The 19,266-nt window shown below is 46.7% G+C and overlaps 1 pseudogene; it reads left to right on the forward strand.

Moving 5' to 3' along the window:
- The first annotated feature begins 542 nt into the window (after positions 1–542).
- LOC142786338 (uncharacterized) lies at positions 543–2,552 on the forward strand (annotated as a pseudogene).
- Positions 2,553–19,266: the final 16,714 nt, after the last annotated feature.

Here is a 19,266-nt window from a genome sequence, read left to right on the forward strand (position 1 = left end):
GTCTTTGTTCTTACTTTCGACGTTTCGTGAAGAATTTTGCTGACATTGCCCGACCACTTACGGAGCTACTGAAGAAGGACATGCCTTTTTATTGGGGTACTATAGGTTTTTAGTTGGACGTTTTTGTGGTCCGCCCCGCTCCGGGAGCACCCGCGAAGCCACAGCGGAGCGGCGGCTGAATTTTCGCTTGTAGTTATTTGTTGCCGGCAGCGAAGCGTGCCTTTTACAGATGCAGCGCCCTCTGGTCGTTTTCATCGTCGGTAAACAAAATAAAAAAAAAATTTTTCACGTATACAAAGCAAAACAGTAACGTATAAATTATTATTTTATGAAGTATTTAAAATCCACTTTCAATGTATTAACCGTCTATTTTTTTTTTACAAAGAAGCAAGCTCTGACTAGATAGTAGCCACTCCAAAGCCAACAAGGTTCCGTTCCAGATCCATTGCAAGCATTCACTGTGTGTTGTTTGCGCTTTTGACGCGTGTGTGGTGGCGGCGTTTTCATTTTTCACTGTTGAAACTTTGTTTGCATAACCATTGATGCCTCCGACAAGTGTCCTAGAGGACCCATTTTTGATGGGTTTCTTAAAGTGGTCGGAAATCGAGGACTTGTTGTGCCTTGAAGTCTTCCAATACACTCGGCGAGACCCGCTGTCACGACATGGCCTCTTGGACATCGACAGCATAGACAGAGGACAATTTCGCACGTATTTTAGGTTTGAAAGAGATGATGTGCGAAGCCTGTGCCGTGCACTACAAGTGCCCGAAAATGTGACAACGCCGCAGGGCGTGCACGTTTTCAGAGTTGAGGCACTCTGCCTTACGCAACGGCGTTTGGCTTATCCCAATAGGCTGCGAGAACTGGAGCCGCTGTTCCGGCGGCATTATTCAGTGATTTCTTCAGCCACTAATGCAGTGCTCGCGCACATTGACAGCACGTTTGGACATCTGCTGCGAGATGTGAATAACCACACCTGGCTGGACATCGCTAAACTCCGACTCTTTTCCGAGGTATGAAGTTTGTTAATTTGTTTTGTTACTTCTAATGTAAAATGACATTTTATCGCAGGGTGTGCATTCCAAAGGGGTGCCGTTGCATAACTGTTGGGGCTTCATCGACGGGACAGCGCGAGCCATTTGCCGTCCATCGAAGGACCAGAAGCGGTTCTTTTCAGGGCATAAGCGCTTTCACGCCCTTAAATATCAGTCCATAATGTGTCCTAATGGAATCATTTGCCAACTGAACCGTCCATACTTCGGCAGCCGGCATGACGCAGGCAAGTTATTTTTGTTATACTGAGCCCCGTCCTATTTGTCCAACTTCAAAAAAAAAAGCAACATCGCGCCTATCTAAGGGAGTGCTCTGTGCTACTTAAGCAAACAAGCTATCACTTCGTATTAATGTTGTGAAGTACACTCAGTCTGGGACAACTAATTGTGGTTACAGCAGAAAGCAGCATATTATTCAAATTTAATGGTGTTGCAAAGAGAACCTGAAAAAATTGTGAACTGTTTATTTCGAGAATAAGGTGCAAGCTAAAATGATAAATGCATGCCCCAGTTACCATTATAATACTGTGGCCAAGTTTTCTTTGTTACTCTGCATCAAGCCTTCAGTCATAACTCGTCACAGGTAATGCAATGCAGGTTCTATTTATAAATGCAGTATAAATGTGTTTTACTGCACAGCACTGTGAAGAATCTTCCTACTTGGATAGTCATCAAAGCCTTTTCTTTTTTTATTTGGAGAGAGTGGATCTAAAAAATACACACTACTGAGTCCACTTAACATTTGTGTAAATTTATTGGGAAGTGGCAAGAATTTTATGAAGCATTCAGTGTCGCATATCATGTGGCAATATGTTTTCCTGTGCCCCTGTATTTCCAGGTATCTTTCGAAAGAGCAACACCTATCGCAAGCTAGAGAAGTTTGCCAAAGGCCACAGCTTTTGTTTGTATGGTGACCCTGCCTATCCACTGCGACCTCTGCTGCTGAAACCTTATGGCGGGAACGTGACTGTGCAGCAGCGGGCTTTCAACAAGAGAATGAGTTCCGTTAGACAAGCAGTCGAATGGGGTTTCGGAAAGATTGCAGGCTTGTTTGCTTTTCTGGATTTTCGTAAAAATCAGACTCAAACGGCAGAACGTGTCACGCATGTACAAAGTTGGCACAATACTTGCTAATTGCCACACTTGTATGTATAGCTCACAGGTATCTCAATACTTTCAAGTTGAACCTCCTCAGCTGGAAGAATATTTGAGACCAAAGAACTGAGCGGATTCCTTCGACACAGTTTCTTTATTTGTGTAGGCTAGTAATTTTTTTTCTAATTGATCAAGCTTGTTGCTAATTTCCTGGAGAATTTCAGTAGAATTCTGGCGCTGAGCCTCCATTTTCAAGCGCTCTTCCTCCAATGTTAGTTTTCTTTCTGCTATTGTCGTACGACGTTCCTCGAGGTCCAGCCGTCGGTGTTCTAGCTCCATTTCCTTCTGCCGGAGAAGGAACTCATTCTCTTCCCTTTTCAGAAGCAGCTGCAGTCCAAGGGCCTGGAGGCCTTTGATTCCTATAAAATGAAGTAGAACACAAATGACGTACTTCTAAAGTGTTACAGCTCATACCTAATTTACTCTGGGATCAGCGCCATCTTATCACATTCGGGTATAATGAATGCCAAGCCTCGAATTGGCATTGAAAAAACAAGCAAACGAATCAAATGTAGCGCATGAATGTTATTTCAATGCAATGAGAGCTATGAATCATCTGGTGCAAATTGAAAAATCATGCAAGTTTGATTTGCAATACCTATCGGAACAGCAGACTGTCTGTAACGCCGCCGTTCCGGCGCACGAAGGGGCCCTTGAGCATCACGGGCAGCGTTGGCCCCTTGAGCGTCCTGGTCAGCGTCGCTGTCCTCTATTGTATCTGTTTCCAAGGTATCCTGTGCTACAAGGGCATGAATGATCATCAGAAGTTAGGCACTGAGCATATTAGCTAAGGCATTGTGTATATCACTTTTTAATTTATGTTTTGTAGTATTTTGCACAACGATTACACGGTGCAACTTGCCTTGCAGCATCGTGCATAAACACTTTCATGTGCGAATTTCTGCTAGTAGTAGTATTAAAGAATATACATTTGCATAGTGGTAAGGGTGCACTTGCTTCTCATGTGTTTTTTGCCTACGAACATTTGTTTATAGTGCCTTGTTGTACACGTGAATAAGCAAATAAGAATATATTTCGCGTCTAATGTACTTTGCACATACCTGGTGCAGCAGCCGACACGCCTGGTGCAGCAGCCAGCACCTCTCCAGCTGGGCTGGTTGTGGTTGTGGGCTGTCGCCTGCTGTCCCGTCACCTCTGTGTGGTGGCTGACTGAGCTCATCCTCATAGATTGCCAACAGCATATTTGTTGCTGTTGCCTCATCCGCACATAGAAAACGAGGCACATGAATGAGAATGTCATTAGTAATACTATAGGACCCCTGAAGAAATAATTCACACAGAATAAAAACAACCTTTCTTCCCTATATCTATCAAAATAGATATTTGTTTTCCCAGTTAATGAGCTTAATTCACAAATATCTTCACTGAAGTTATGAGAAACATTCAGCAAGCTGAAACAAAGCATTAGATTATTTTTAAATTCAGTCATTTCTCATTGAGGGCCGATTAAGTACATAACACATCCACAACGTGGGACTGTAGTATATTGACTGCCTGAGGATCAATGCCATATAATGAACAGGCACAGTGGCCAGCATATTACTGAATAATGTTATATTTATAGTGAAAACTTTCCAGCTAAGTAACCTGTCTGACTACTGTGTCACAACAATTCATTCTGTGAACACTGCCATTGAAATACATGCCGTCACTCCCGATAAAGAAAATGCCAAGATGAACACTTCACAGTTTTCATAGTACAAGTTTAGGGGTGGGTTGCTGTTACCCCCCACTCCAGATTACTTGCCATTTTTCTGTCCGTCGTCTGAGGCCATCACAGCGGGTAAAGATGCCATTGCAGCATCCCTAATTAGCAGAGCCTGGGCTCTGCAAGCCTTGGCCGATGCTAATTGTTCAGCGGGCTCTCGTGGCCCCACGCCGTTTTATTTCGACAGCCCCATGCCGTTTGCCTTCTGCGGCACGGTTCTCGGGGCATAATCGACCTCCCTCATGAGGTCCGATACGTCCTGAAGCAGCTGCTCCCGCTCTCCATATTGTTCTTCGGTGCCGGACCTACGGAGCAATCAAGCACGTTACGATGCGACGGTTTCATCTACAGCACTTGAACAGCGTTTACTAATAAAGTAAGGAAGCACTCACTTCCTCAGGTTCACTGTGTCCTGCTGTCGAAAATATCCGATGAGGAGGTCCACTCGCTCTTTGATGCCGCGAATTGTCAGCTCGCGATTTATCGCTCTCATGACGTTTCGAAGCACGTCCTCCCACGCGGCGGGATTGCTGAAGGGGTCAGTACACACCACTTCTTTCAAGAGGCACAAATCTTCATCGATGCGAAAGCGTTTTCGCGGCTTGTGCTGGGCAGGTGACAGCCAAGCTGCAGCACACGCGGAAAACGTGACATCTCTGGAGGCAGCCATCTTGAAATGAGCAAAGTTGTTGCACGCACGAGAGAGGGCGCGCGCGTTGTCCCCCTTCCGCTTGCAAAAACGGCAGCGACGCACCGCGCTCCGCTTAGGCTGCTCGTAAGCGGACCGTATTCCCCGCTCCGGTAACCCGCTTAAGGCCTGCCTTAGCGGAGGGCGCATGCGCACCCGCGTTCCCGCTTCGCTTAGCTGCTAAGCGGAGCGTAAAAACGTCAAACTAAAAACCTCTACTGACCAAGCAACTGCCTTCAGCACCCTTACAACATTACTTACTTCCCAACCCATCTTGGCCCATTTCGACCCGTCAGCCCATACTGAAGTTCGTACCGATGCTAGCGGACATGGAATTGGTGCTGTACTCGCCCAGCGGCAACGAGGACAAGATCGCGTCATTGCTTATGCCAGTCACCTCCTTTCTCCTTCGGAGAGCAAGTTTTTCATTACAGAGCGTGAGTGCCTCGCACTAGTCTGGGCAGTCAGAAAATTTCGACCATACTTGTTTGGCCGCACCTTTTTGGTAATTACAGATCACCATGCCTTCTGCTGGCTGTCGTCCCTTAAAGATCCGACAGGACGACTTGGCCATTGGGCATTGAAACTACAAGAAAACAGCTTCGACGTGGCATACAAATCTGGCCTAATGCACCAGGATGCCGACTGTCTACCCCGTCACCCCGCGGACCCACCTGACCTTTCAGCACGTGATTCTGACCCTTGTGTCTTCGCCATGTCGGCTTTCACCGACATACGCAAGGAACAGCTCAGCGATGTCCTCTTGTGGTATATCATGCAGAGTCTACGCTTGCCCCACGTAGACCCGTCGCTACACTTGTTCGTTCTATCGATGGCATTCTTTACTGACGCAACACCAGTGCCGAAGGACCAGAGCTACTACTCGTAGTTCCTGCGACACTCCGTTCCGCTGTACTTGAACAGCTTCACGACGCCCCAACAGCGGAACGTATCCGGGTCACACGCACGTACGATCGCGTGCGGCGTAGATTCTTCTGGCCAGGTCTTTACCGTTCTGTGCGCTGATACGTTGCTGCATGTGAGTCCTGCCAGCGCTCCAAACATTCCACTTTGCCACCAGCTGTTCCGCTCCAACCAATAGACATACCCACCGTTCCCTTCTACCGCGTCGGTCTTGATCTCGTTGGACCATTTCCTACTTCTCTCACTGGAAACAAGTGGATAGCCGTAGCCACAGATTACGCCACAAGATACGCTATCACTCGAGCGCTACCGACAAGCTGTGCCACTGACGTCGCGGACTTCTTGCTTCATGACGTAGTTCTTCACCATGGCGCTCCTAGACAGCTGCTGACGGATCGTGGTCGCTCATTTCTTTCAAAAGTAGTAAGTGACATCCTTCGCTCGAGTTCGACGCGTGACAAGCTCACTACGGCCTATCACCTACAAACAAATGGTCTTACCGAGCGCCTAAATCAAACATTGACAACAATGCTCTCCATGTACGTTTCCAGAGATCACCTTGATTGGGATAGTACTTTGCCTTATGTGACATTCGTGTACAATTCGTCATGCCACGGCAGCGCTGGCTTCTCCCCCTTCTACTTATTGTTCGGCCGCCATCCAGCGTTACCCTTCGAGACTCTTCTCCCATCAACTAGCCAAACGGTTACAGAGTACGCCAGTACGCCCGGAATGCCACTGCTCGGGCCCAAGTGGCCCACCAAATCGCACGGAAACGTCTTCTTGGCTCGCAGTTCTCCCAGAAGGCCCGCTACGATAGCCATCACAGAGTAGTTTCCTACTCTTCAGGTTCATTGGTCCTCCTCTGGACCCCATGCCGCCACGTCGGCCTCTCTTCGAAGCTCCTGTCTCCCTACTCGGGGCCTTACAAGGTTTTACGCCGGCTTACCGATGTCACATACGAGAGTGCTCCATTGGACAGTCAGTCATCGTCGTCCGCACCCGCTACTGACGTCGTCCACGTGACCCGCCTCAAACCGTACATATCCGCATATGACCCTACTCTCATTTAGGCGCCGAAACGGTGCTGCCAGTAGCGGGGGGTTATATGTTACACGACATCGGCAGCGAAAGAGCATCATAGACGACGAAGACGATGAAAGCTAACGTACTCGTGTTGTTGTTGCTGCTGTTCTTCCATCTTGGCTGCAGCTGCCTCTAACTCTCCCTGTATATTTTGTAAATATATTTATTTCATTCATTCTCTCACCCCCGCAACAATATGAAGGCGTTTCGAATATCATCTATAAACGATAGCTGTTTCAGTTGATAAGCCACGGTTCTGTTGTTAATCTTCTTAAGCAGTCGACTTCTGAAGGCTTGCTAGAACCAGGCTGATATTATCCAGCAGCTGCAATCCGCTTCGTGCTATTGGTGTTTGCACCCTCTCCACTAACACACGAATGGTACTCCCGAGGGAGCTGACCGTGGTGACTATTTGTTTATCCTCCTCTGTTGGTTTAGAGAATTCGGACGAGGAGTGCTTCAATGCTGAAGTCTGATGCCTCTCTTTAGTGTCGTGTAGTCGAGGGAGTTTCGGCCAGGCGTCAGATGTGTCGCTGTTGGCGGCTTCTTTGAGCCGACTGCGCTTGTTCTGGTAGACAGAATTGGAGGCGACTTTGAGCGCGCTTCATGAGACAACGGTGTCTTGTATGTTTTGGAGCGCCGTCGATGACGCAATCGTCGTCGTCTAATAGGTGCGGCTGCTTCCCGGTGAGACGAGTGATCCCGAATCATTTTCTTCAGCACTGCCATATCCCTTCGAATAATCGGACAGTCCTTCGAAGATGCATTGTGAGGCCCGTCGAAGATTTCCGAGTATTGGATTGACATATGCTATTGGCGTGAGGTTCAGTGCATCGGGCACTAATGGTGGTGTTCTTGCACACGCTGCTAACGTGACCCAACTTCGTACATTTTCCGCACTGAAGTGGCCTCGGTACGAACAGACGAACAGCGTGCCAAAAGTGTCCCACCTTCACGTGTGAAGAAAGGGTTTCACCCTTGAATATGATTTTCACGCAACGTGACGTGCCGAGACAAAAATCACTTGTTATGATGGTGCCCTCTGTAGTGGGCTTGATCAGGATTGGCAAGTCTGTGTCGACAATGGTCTCGTCAACATCATAGGTTACTCCAGCGATGAGTTCTTTGCCGAGTGGTATGTGAGAGTGGACTGCTATGATATTCAGCTCTGTGACCTTGCGCAATATGTCCAGCGCAGCCACGTGGTTAACGTCAATTGCTAGAACATTCTTGCGCCTGTTCACTCTGACGTCTTTGATTTTGTTTGGCACCAGTGCCTCCAGTTGTGCACACACGGCTTTCCTGTTGAGGCGCCTCATATTGTCCGTGGCGAGAACTGGCATGAGCAGGACGGTGAATGCCTGATACAACGCGAAGGTCTTATGGTGGACGCACTTGAATTTGATGACGTGCTCAAAAACCATCTCTTCGCCTTGCGGCTCCTCACCAGCGCGAAGGTGTCGTCATCAGACTCTACACTGCTGACATAACAGTTCATAGTATCATCTCTGTCAGTGTCGCTGTCAGCGCCGTTGCGCTTCCTGGAGGTGACTTCCGCGGGATCCGTGGGGTCTGGCGGACGCGTGTGTAAATTCACCCCCATCGCACGCCGGCAGGAACTCGCACTTGGCTGCTGAAAACAATGTTATCCCCAAAAAATAGAAAAACTGAGGGACTCGCCGTTCTCTCAGAGAGACAGTTCATCTTCCTTCCAACCACTCGGAAACAGGTAGTCGTCTAGGGTCGCGACTTTATTCCCAGGAATATATGTTTCTTAATCAGAAAAGACCACTGCATAGAAATGTGGGGCAGTTCACTACGAGATGCTCAAGTGTTTCGCAGGAGCCACAAGGTGCGCACAGAGGACTGTCCACACACCCTTGACGGTGTAATCATTCACGCACCAGCACAAAGCCCAACAGCACTCGGGAACCATGAGGTAAGCCACGGCCATGAACAGGAAGAGGGAACAATCCATTCGCCACCCACTGGTCTGTTATGCTGCTTTAGGAGGTGTCGGCGTATAAGCAGACGAGCATTGTCCATTGTACATAGAATTTCCGGACAGTCAAAGCCATTATGGTTGAATGAAGAAGCAAGGCAATCCGTTTCTTCATTGCCCACAATACCCACGTGTGAAGGTACCCACTCTTTAGCTAGGTATACCCCACGTGACAAAATGTTGTCAATAGATTCCATGATGCTGCTCAGAATAGGGCTGTCGGTCTCCTTGCTGGTGAGTCTGCTAAGGGCACCCCGAGACTCGGTGACGATGACAACCTTCGATACTGGTAACACTTCTTGTAGGTACTTAAGGGGGACATCAATCGCTACTAGCTCGGCCGTCACGGACGATGAGCGGTGCAGTATTTTAAACAACCGTCTGATATCGGTTGAAGGGCAGACGAAAGCTGCAGAAGTGCTCAGGCCATCGCTGCGTACAAAAGCATCCGTAAATACTATTGCATTGTCTTCGAAGTTTTCAAATAAGTGGGAATGGGCTAATTGGTATAGTTCCGAAAAAGGTTGGCCACAATTTTTGCGTATTTCTGGAATTGACAGATGGGTAGGGAAGGCACATGGCCTGTGCTCGGTCGATGTTGGCAACTCAATAGTTCCGCCCGAATTGTCAGTAATGTCATCGAACAAAGCCGTCATTTTGCCCATTCGAGAAAGTGGGCGCTGTAACAGCCCGTTAAGAAGTGTCTTGCCTTGTGAAGCTCGGTTCAAGCGCTCAATATGATGTAGCGCTCTCTGGCCAGCTTGCAGCCTTAGCGGCAACTGGTGTGCTTCAGTCAGTAGTGGGATGGATTGGGTTTCACGACGTAATCCAAACAGTACTCGGAGGGCAACACGATGACCCTGTTCCAGCTGCGACATTAAAGCAGGTGGTGAATTCAAGATTGGCAAGGCATACATCACGCAAAAGAGTAAGCTGATTGGTAAACCTGTAATACCGTCTTCTGATCAATGCCATCAGCCCCAGCAGTCAAGGCGGCTACATACTTGAACACAGACAGCGATTTTCACCTCAGAGTTTTAACAGCACGGCACCAAGAAAGGCGATCATCGATGATTACACCCAGGTAGCGCTGTTGGTGTACCCACTGTATCCGTGTGTCTCCGAGGTAAAGCCTGTAAGGCTTCGACTAGCGCATTGCCTTGGATGATACGCAATCGCAGCTGACTTCGAAGGTGAGTTCTGCAGGCCATCTTCCACCAAGTATTCTGAAGTTGCACTCAGAGCTCGCGCAATATACCATGAAGACATGGACCATGGTGTGACGGACCATTGACCCAGAGTGCGATGTCATCAGCATAAATCGCTATGCCTATAGGAAAGTCCCATTCTTGTGGTAATCGGCTTGGAAGTCGAGCAAGTACGCTGTTAAAGAGGAGCGGTGACAAGACGCTGCCTTGCGGGACGCCACAATTAACAGCGGGAGGTTGACTCTGTACTTCTCCAATCCGCACTTTCATTCTGCGCTCAAATAGAAAATCATGGATAAAGTGCAACAAACGACCTGATATTCCCTCATTCATCAGCGCACAAATAATCGTATTATGTGGTACCGAGTCAAACGCTTTCTGTATGTCAAGAAATAGAACATACGTTGAATGTCTGTTTGCTCGAGCAGATTCAAGCGATGAAGCAAGATCTGCTATGCTGTCGAGGGCTGAACGGTAGCGACGAAATCCGCTCATGTCATCAGGGAAGAAAGTGAGCTCCTGTAATCTGGCGTCCAGACAAAACAGCACCATACGTTCCATCAGCTTCGTAACATTAGAAATTAGTTATATCGGCTGATATGACTTCAGGAGTTGTGCAGGATGACCCGGCTTTAAAATGGCTTCACTACAAACGATTTTCGTTCAGCAGGAATCAGACTCGTTTGCCACTTTTTGTTGTATTCTTCCAGGAAACATTGATGAAAGACCTCATCAATGTTTTGCAAGGTTTGGTACGTAACACCATCGTCGCCTAGGTCAGTGCGACGACAACAGAGGCTAAGTGCATGACGCAGCTCGGTCAGGGTAAATTCTGCCTCATCCATCTCGATTGGAGGTCCATGTAAAATTGATACGGAACAATGACTGGCGCTGTCTTTTGACATAGGGCAGGTGAAAATATTGGGAAAATATTCCGCAAGACTTTTCGGAGACCATCTAGTCGTGATGTACAATGCTGTAGTTGGGTTATTGCAGACCTCCGGTGTTCAGAGAGCCTTCAATATGCACCATACACTCTCAAAACCACTCGTCACATGCAACGAGCTACACAATTCGTCCTAGCTTCTTCGACGAAGTTGTTTTGTGTGCCGCCTACTGGCTGCATCTAAGCGGTTTTAAAGTGTCAAATCAGATTTTCATTTGGAACGCCGGGCCCTCTTGTAAGCACGTCGTCGACAAGCACGTGTTCCCAAGAGCTCTAGGTCAGGGTTTCGCTTGTCTATGCTTCGCAGTGGTCGTACTGTAGCTTGCTGCGGTTTGAACAGGAACCAGTTTGAGCAGGTTATCGTGTGATGGCGCCCCCTTAATCAGCTCACAGAACTTGTCCCAATTTGTCATTGTGTAGGCAGAACTCTGGCTGCTAGGAGAATTGTCTGCAACTAGCCAAATGGGCAGATGATCTGAACACCATAGGTCAGCTTCGCTTGACCATGTAAGACGCACATCTCTCGTTTATAAGCCAAGATCAATGGCGGATTGTTACATTCCTGTGCCGACATATATGGATGAGCCGTCATTAGGGGCTGCAGATCATGTTTACAATAAGCTCATTGATTTCAACTCCCCGATTGTCTTGTGGGCGACAACACCAACGAGGATGATGGACACTGAATACTGGACACAAAAGAAATGACGAGCCACACCGGGATAGCAGGCACTCCAGCAATGTGATGTCTGAAGATCGCGTTGGCTGATAATATATGCTTGCCGCCGTCGTAGTTGTGTTTCATAGAATAATAACAACTGCTACATATTCAAAGTCGGTGTCGCAGATGTCACTTGCGTTGATCACTGCGAAATGAACATCAGATTGTATGTACAATGACGCTTTACAAGCATATCATGGGTGCGTGGTGTCGGCACATTGGAAAGATGCACACGCCATTACCGTGCACCGGGTATTGCTGTGAACGCCCACACAACCCGGAAGTATGAGCTCGTCATTTCTCACATTGGTTTCTTGGAGAACTATACCATCCAACGGAGTCTTCGTTGCAAGGAGCCTACAAACGAGATAAGAATGGCATGGTCATAGAGACCTGACGTTCCATTGCAGCACATAGGGACGAGGCTTGCAATGGGTGTTCATGTTAATTTTAGTGAAGACTGTCGAGAACTGGAACGAGAGCCTCCAAAAGCTGTTGTACGGCTAATGCTGCTGGCGTTTGACGCCCAGCTAAGAGAGATCTGAAGACGTTAACAAGCATCTTAAGCATGGTTACAAGTAGGGCATCATCGTTGGCTAGAGCCGTTTCTGGTGCCCTGTTTACAGTATTTTCTACTGCAGACATGGCCATGGCGGAAGCTGGTTCCGAAACTTTTTTACGAGGAATGGCCTTTAAGGAAGTTGTGTACGACGGATTTGATAGAAGCGCCAGCCATGATGTTGCCGAAAGGCTGAAATTGCGTCTCCCTTTGTAGCTTCGATTCGCTCTGACTGTACTATACTTCGGACGTCAAGGTACATCTTCAATTGTGCCGTTGCCAGCTACTTGACGGGTGCTATTTCTTGGCGTCTTTTCTCTTGATGCTATCTTTTTAGCTTTCTCTTTCGAGACCTTCCTTTTTTTGTTAGTTTGGGACATTCTTTATCCGTTGCCAAGTGTTCGCCGTTACAGTTAGGGCACCGAGATGTCGCTCTGTTACAAAGTGTTACGTTGTGATTTGCGCCAAATTTAGCACAGACCATAGCACTTTTGCAGAAACCCTGTACGTGTCAAAGTTTGAGACATTTGGGGCATTTTAGAGGCTTTGGTATGAAACGTCAGACCGGGTACCGCACTAGTCCAGCCTCTATGTCACTAGGTAGCTTTTCGCACCCGAAAAGAATCTTCACACACTTCGAAGAGCCAAGCCTTCAAGCGCTAGTGACTCTGCATGGTGGCGTATGAACTATCATATTTTTCAAAACGTCGTCTGAAAGTCAACATCCGATATAACCCCAGCTATTACATTAGCGCCCTGTAGAACAAAAGCCTCCATGTTGACGTTGGATAGCTGAGATAGACCTAGCAGAGTTTGCACCATCTTCTCATCTGTTGTGTCTACGGCAATGATATTTTTCTTGGGCTTTACTCGAACTTCTGGAATCAGACGAGGGCAAGTTAGAAAACAGTCATCAAGCTTCTGTTTGGAGATAGCGTTCAGGCTTACCGTGACGTCGACGGGCACATAAGCAACTGTCGTAGTCAAAATGCTGTTTTACATTATGGTCTCTTCACTTGAGGACGATGCCACAAACTTCCTTCTTGGCCGTTGATGCTTAGTAGGTAGAAATGCATCGGAGTCATCCGACGTAGCACCAGACTCGTAATCGACAGCTTGTGATGCCACTGAAGAGCTGAGCCACTTTCTAGGAGTGGCAGAAATATCCATGCCACTGCAGGTCCCCCACCATTTCCTTCATAGCGAGACTTGCAGGGAAGGTCCCGCAAGAAGAGCAGAGATCTTAAGGACAAGTACAGGCCATGCTGGGTGCCAAAGATGCCGGACGACTGACATAAAATGGGAAAAAAATTCACCAGCCAAGAAAACTGACAACCAAGTGATAAAACTTCGTCGTCATCTTTTGCGCTTCAGTAAATAAATAGAATGTAGGTTATCAGCGGTATTTTTTGTGGCACTTTGGTGTAGTGTACTTTGTACAATGGTAGGACGCACGTACACATCATCAATATAACCGCAAATTTAGATATATCTGTTTCGATTATTTAGGTTGTACTTGTACACCTCGATTAATAAATATTTTTTGTGCGATCTTCCTTCTTACACCTGCCAAGTTTCTCGCAAAGACAGCCATTTTTAGTATGTTTTATTGAGCCATATTTTGAACAATAAAAGTTCTGTAGCTTTATCATATTGTGGTGTGTGTTCAGCTGTGACCTTCTCCTTCGGTGCACAATTTCTCCAACAATAGGTTTATTTCTTTAAAGTGGTGGGGGAGGGCTTCCTGTTGTGAATCCGGGTCTATGGGGTCTCAATGTGGCAGCTCGCCCCTCGTTGGATTCATCGTCCAGCAATTCAGACAAAGTGCTCGTAAGAACGATAAAAATTTATTCACATGGTTAAGAAGTGATAAGTCGACATAAGATGATCAAAGGATCATGTAAGTAAGAGCCCATTAAAAACTAAAGTTGTACAGGTCTTCCATGTATATAGCGCCTTGTTGCTGACGCTGGCACATTGTCGACATCTTCAGCCAATGTGGCAACTGATGGTCTCGGTTCTCCACCCACGAAGGCGGGGAAAGACGCCACACAATGCACGTGGAAAGGGAAGATTCTAAAAGGTGCCCAAAGATGGCCACGAACACACCACACCAAGGTTTCGCACATGACAACCAAGACCCTAGCTGAACAGGGTTCCAAAAAACATCCTGGCAAAGGGGCGATGTTCAAAATGACTGGCTTCCGGTGCACGTGCCAAACCTCTCTGCGTTCAAGTAGAACAATGTGGTGGCTTGACAAGTTTATCGTGAAACATGTCACTTCCTGTAGCTGATGCTATGGAGAGAAATAAGATGAAGAGTCGTCGACTAATCTCTCGTCCTTTGCTAAGAATTGCTAAATAACAACTTCAAATTTCCGGGACTAAGCTCTTCTCGAAAGAGGAAGCTGCAGCCGGTTTAGTTTTAGCTGCACCTCAAACAGCAAATACCGCGGCGGCTTCGAAAATGGCCCCATCGCATCCTTGTTTGCCTGGAAAGCCAATATACCTTGGATGCAGCTGATAAAACGATGGCCTTTTTTTCTCATGCGTTTTCATAGCGTTGAACTTGTCCAAGGACAACCTTGTTGACGCTTGACACAGAGGAAATTGACCCGTCTCAACTCCACAACCTCGCTTGGACTGCGTCTAGAACTTTCCGTCGGGTTCAAAGCCGCCGAAGTAATTTCAATGCTGATGACTGCCATAAGAAACCTTACATAGTTCCTTTGTTTTGGTAGTGTGTATCAAGCGGTACGCTGTTCGAGTATTTCTTTCCATGTTTGCGCCATACCATGTGCTCCTCGTGAACTCTGCTGCTGCTTCCATCTGCTACGTACAAGGACCAGTTCGGATATCTACCAGCTTCTCCAGAATTCACGATGGCCACGTTGAAAAAGCGTACAGAACGCGACTGTGACAGCGAGGACACTGATGCCTACTCACCGAAAGGTGAGGGGCGAAAGGGATGTACAAGGACAAGTTTGGATATCTACCAGGTCCTCCGGCGTCCATGATGACAGTGTCCAGAAAGCAGATGAAACCCGACTGCGACAGCAAAGACACTGATGTCTACTCACTGACAGGTGAAGGGCCATCAGAGACGTATATGAACCAGTTCGGAAATCTACCAGGTCCTCCAGCATCTACGATGGCCACGACCAGGAAGTGAATGGGACCTTACCGTGACAGCAAGGACACTGATCTCACTCACTCACTCACTCACTCATTCACTCACTCACAAGTGAGAGGCATTCTGACGACGACTTTGAACTCGTACCACGCCGAAAGACGAATAGACGTAACACCACGGCCTCTCCATCCTTTAACACACCGAATGAACGGCTCCGCAAAGGTCAGATGCCAATACCATCGTTTTTGCTCCTACTGAGCCCCATGGCAACATGAAGCGTCTCAACAAGCAATCTGTTTCGGCGCAGCTCAAGCGACTGGTGCCAGATGAAACCATCGACATCAGAGTGAATCCGCGTAATAATGTCATGGCGATGGATATTTCGCATGCTGCTGCACTGAACATTCTAACCAACGTCACAGAGGTGGGTGGTGTCAACGTCCACTCATACATACTAATAAGCTCGAACATCATCACTGGTGTGATCTACGACATTTATGGTGCCATTCCAAACTCGGACCTAAGTGGCCCTACCAAGCCAGCTAATGAAGCAAGTGTCATTGTCAAAGTTGTTCGTTTGGGTACCTCACGCTGCGTGAGAATAGATTTTAGAGGCAACTCTCTACCTTCGCACTCAAAGGTTGGCCACTTTCGACACTCTAATACCGTTTGTGCTGAAGCCACAGCAATGTCTCAACTGCATAAAGCTCAGTCACGTGAGAAGCGTATGAGAAGGCAAGCGACTATGTTCTCGCTGTGCTGAAATTCATTCTGCAGCCACTTGTAAAGCCACTGTTCTCAGGTGTTCAAATTGCAATGAACCTCATGAAGCTTCCTCAAAAGATTGCCCAAAAATAAAAAAAAATGTAGCTGTATTGAGGCAATTGATGAGATTTCATACATCGCATCGCGAGGCTACCGTAACCGCCAGAAAGTGGCGCCGTTGGAGCAAATGTTTGTCAGAAAAATTCAATGTATCTGCATTAGCAGCAGCCACTCGACGCCCTTCTTCACAATCTCGTTCTCCACCCCGATTATACTCGGCTGGTATGAAGCAGAACGCCGTGAAAAGCGTGGTGTCTGTGGACCCCACTTGGCCTACATTGCCAAAGCTACAGTCACATGGATCAGCGATGGTCGATGCCAACAAGACCCCCATGGACACAACTGACACAGTTTGGTCTTCGTTGCCGAAGTCACAGCTTCATGCTGATTCACAGCACGCCTCATCATTGCCAGAAGACAAACCTATCCTAATTGTTCTTCAATCACTACTCGACGCCCTTCAAGTGTTCATAGGCAGGCTGAAATCACCACACTGAGGCTGTACAACAGGTACTGGACGTTCTACGTCCGGTGCTTGCAAGCCTTCAGTAGGCATCATGAACCGACGACGTACGGTGGAACGTGACACGGCTGAAGTCCCGAGTCCACTACTATGGAAGGCAGCAGCGTAGTTTAAGCTCACCTGTTTTTTTGTTTTCTTCTTTCTCTCTCTCTCTTTGCGTCCCTCAATCCCCTTCCGCGGTGTAGGATAGGAAACTGGACGCTCGACTGGTTGATCTTCTTGCCTTTCCTCCCCCTCCCTTCCCCTCCTCCTCCTCCTCTTCATTCTTCCTATTCTTCTTCTTCTTCTTCTTCTGCTTCTTCTTCTTCTTCTGCTTCTTCTTCTTCTATGTTTTGTTTTGCTTAGTCAACTCCTACAGTTTACGAGAGTGTTGAGCGCTCTGCAGCACGCAAGTGCGAATGTAAAGCGTAGAAAGTAACACAATTTGAATTGTGTCACTACCAAAAGTTATCTCTCATACGAGCATTGCTGTAAGGCTAAAAATGAAACACACACACACACACACAACACACACACACACACACACACACGCACGCACACACATACACACACGCGCACACACACCACAAAAGGCCATTGTTATTATCAACTAGAACGTACCTACAGAGGATATTTGTGGTAATAACCTTCGCCCTCCGACAACAACGGTAGAACCAGAGAGCCGCGTGATTCGAGACAGCTTGAGGAACGCTGGGAACCTTAATCAGGCATCGTGTCATAACATTCTCGAGTATGGCTTACCGCTATAAGTTTGCAATTATTTCACGCTATTTGCTTTCTGAGTTGGAAGAATTTTTCGGGGTTTCCACTGTTAGGTAGTGCAATAATAATTTTCTACAATGTCTATGTGCTACGCCCATTAAAGCCTCAGTGGTTTCTTGGAAATCATTCCGTAGTATATAGCAAGCTGAATAGTCGCGGTACATATAGTGGGGCTGCGGTAGCTGCATCTGAATGGAGCGGAGTGCAAAAAAAATTTTGTTATTTTTTTTGTCCCAATAATCAAATTGGAAATAATAGACAAATATATCGGGCCAGTTGGTATGAATTGATATTCGTAGGAAGCGCAGCAACTTATACACGGAACACAGGACACAAGCGCTTAATTTTAACTAAACGTTCAATGCAAACGTCTGACTATATAAAGGGGCTGAAAGAGAAAAAAAGTTAAAAGCAGAACAACAAAAAGCACACGCAAAGTGCCGTTCATTACTCATCCATTATTATGAATCACAACAACCAAAACACACTTCTTTCCACGTGAGTGAGATAGAAGGTGCACTGACGCACTCGAAATCATCACGTGCCATTTCTGCTGCTTCTACCTTTAAATGCGTTAATAAATCTCTGTCCCTACAGAAAACGCAAGCGTTATCAAAATACGGTGCACCACCGCACTCCTTACAATGAATTGCCAAGTAACCCTCGGCACCCTTTTGCAATTTATAATACTATTTTAACCTCTCATTTACGCATCTTTCGGAAGTTCCCACACCAGTAAGACCACTTGACAAGGGCCTCTGTAAACAACCGACAGGGCACACAGCATATTTCTTGCGACGCCTAAATTGGCAACCTTTCATTTCTTTCAAAACAGGACAAGTTCTGCGACATATTTTTCGACAGTTTCTTTGTAGGAGACATGACCACTCCGACACCCACCTTATTTCCAATCTTTTTAAAATTGTGTGCGGCACCATGGATATAGGGGACAAGAGTCGTCTTACGCTGCTGCAGGGAAGTGTCAATACGTTGCCTGTTTTGTTTCTCTATAGGTCTCTATATAGTGATTTCGTGACGGCTATTACCAGTCGTTGCGGGTAACCTGCTGCCAGCAGTGAAAAAAGACTGTTGCTCGAAGCTCTTCTTCATTAGGTGAAAACAGGACTTCTTTATGGAATTAAAAATGCATATTCGTGCGACAGACCTCTTGACTTTTGGTATGTGCAGAAGAGAAAGGCAACAAGTTCTTTTTGCTTCTGAGCTCATAAAGCCGGCAAACGTGGTAATCCTGAAATCGCAACGAAAAATCAAGGAACCTGAACCTGTTCCCTCATGGCATTTCATGTGTAAGTTTTAGAGGCTGACAAACCGTCTCTAATAATTACTTCATGTGTCAAAACAGCACAGCTTTGAAACTCCTTAGCACCAAATTTCGAAAATATCAAATAATGGTCCACATACCTGAAGATTTTTAAAAGCTTAGTTCCCGACAACTTCTTATCAATTATTCAATCGAAGTGGGCCATAAAAATATCACTAAATACGGGTGCAACAGCCGACCCAATACAAATACCTTGTTTTGAGAAATATGTGTTTCTATTACAAATAACGAATGTTGACGTTAAGTATAAAACGAACAAATAAACAAACCGCGCTGACATTTACTACAAGCGTTCTGAAAGGTCACTGCACTATATTCAAGTATACACTTTTCGACAAACTCTAGAGCCTATCATGAGGTAAAGCATGGTACAAATCTTTCACATCAATGGACAAAGCCTTAACCACTACATTGGCATTCGTTACAAAAAAGAAACCCCACATTCTGCTCAGAATTCATAGTGTCAAACGGGTCATTATATTGAAGGAAATTCAGCTTTTACTGTAGAAAAAGCACCACACTTTTTTGCAAAGAACTCTTTTTCGAAATAATTACCCGGAACGGCATGCCAACCTTGTGCGTCTTCCAACTAAAGAAAACATAACTAAGGC

This window comes from Rhipicephalus microplus, unplaced genomic scaffold (assembly GCF_043290135.1).
Source record: "Rhipicephalus microplus isolate Deutch F79 unplaced genomic scaffold, USDA_Rmic scaffold_22, whole genome shotgun sequence".
Lineage (NCBI taxonomy): Eukaryota > Metazoa > Arthropoda > Arachnida > Ixodida > Ixodidae > Rhipicephalus > Rhipicephalus microplus.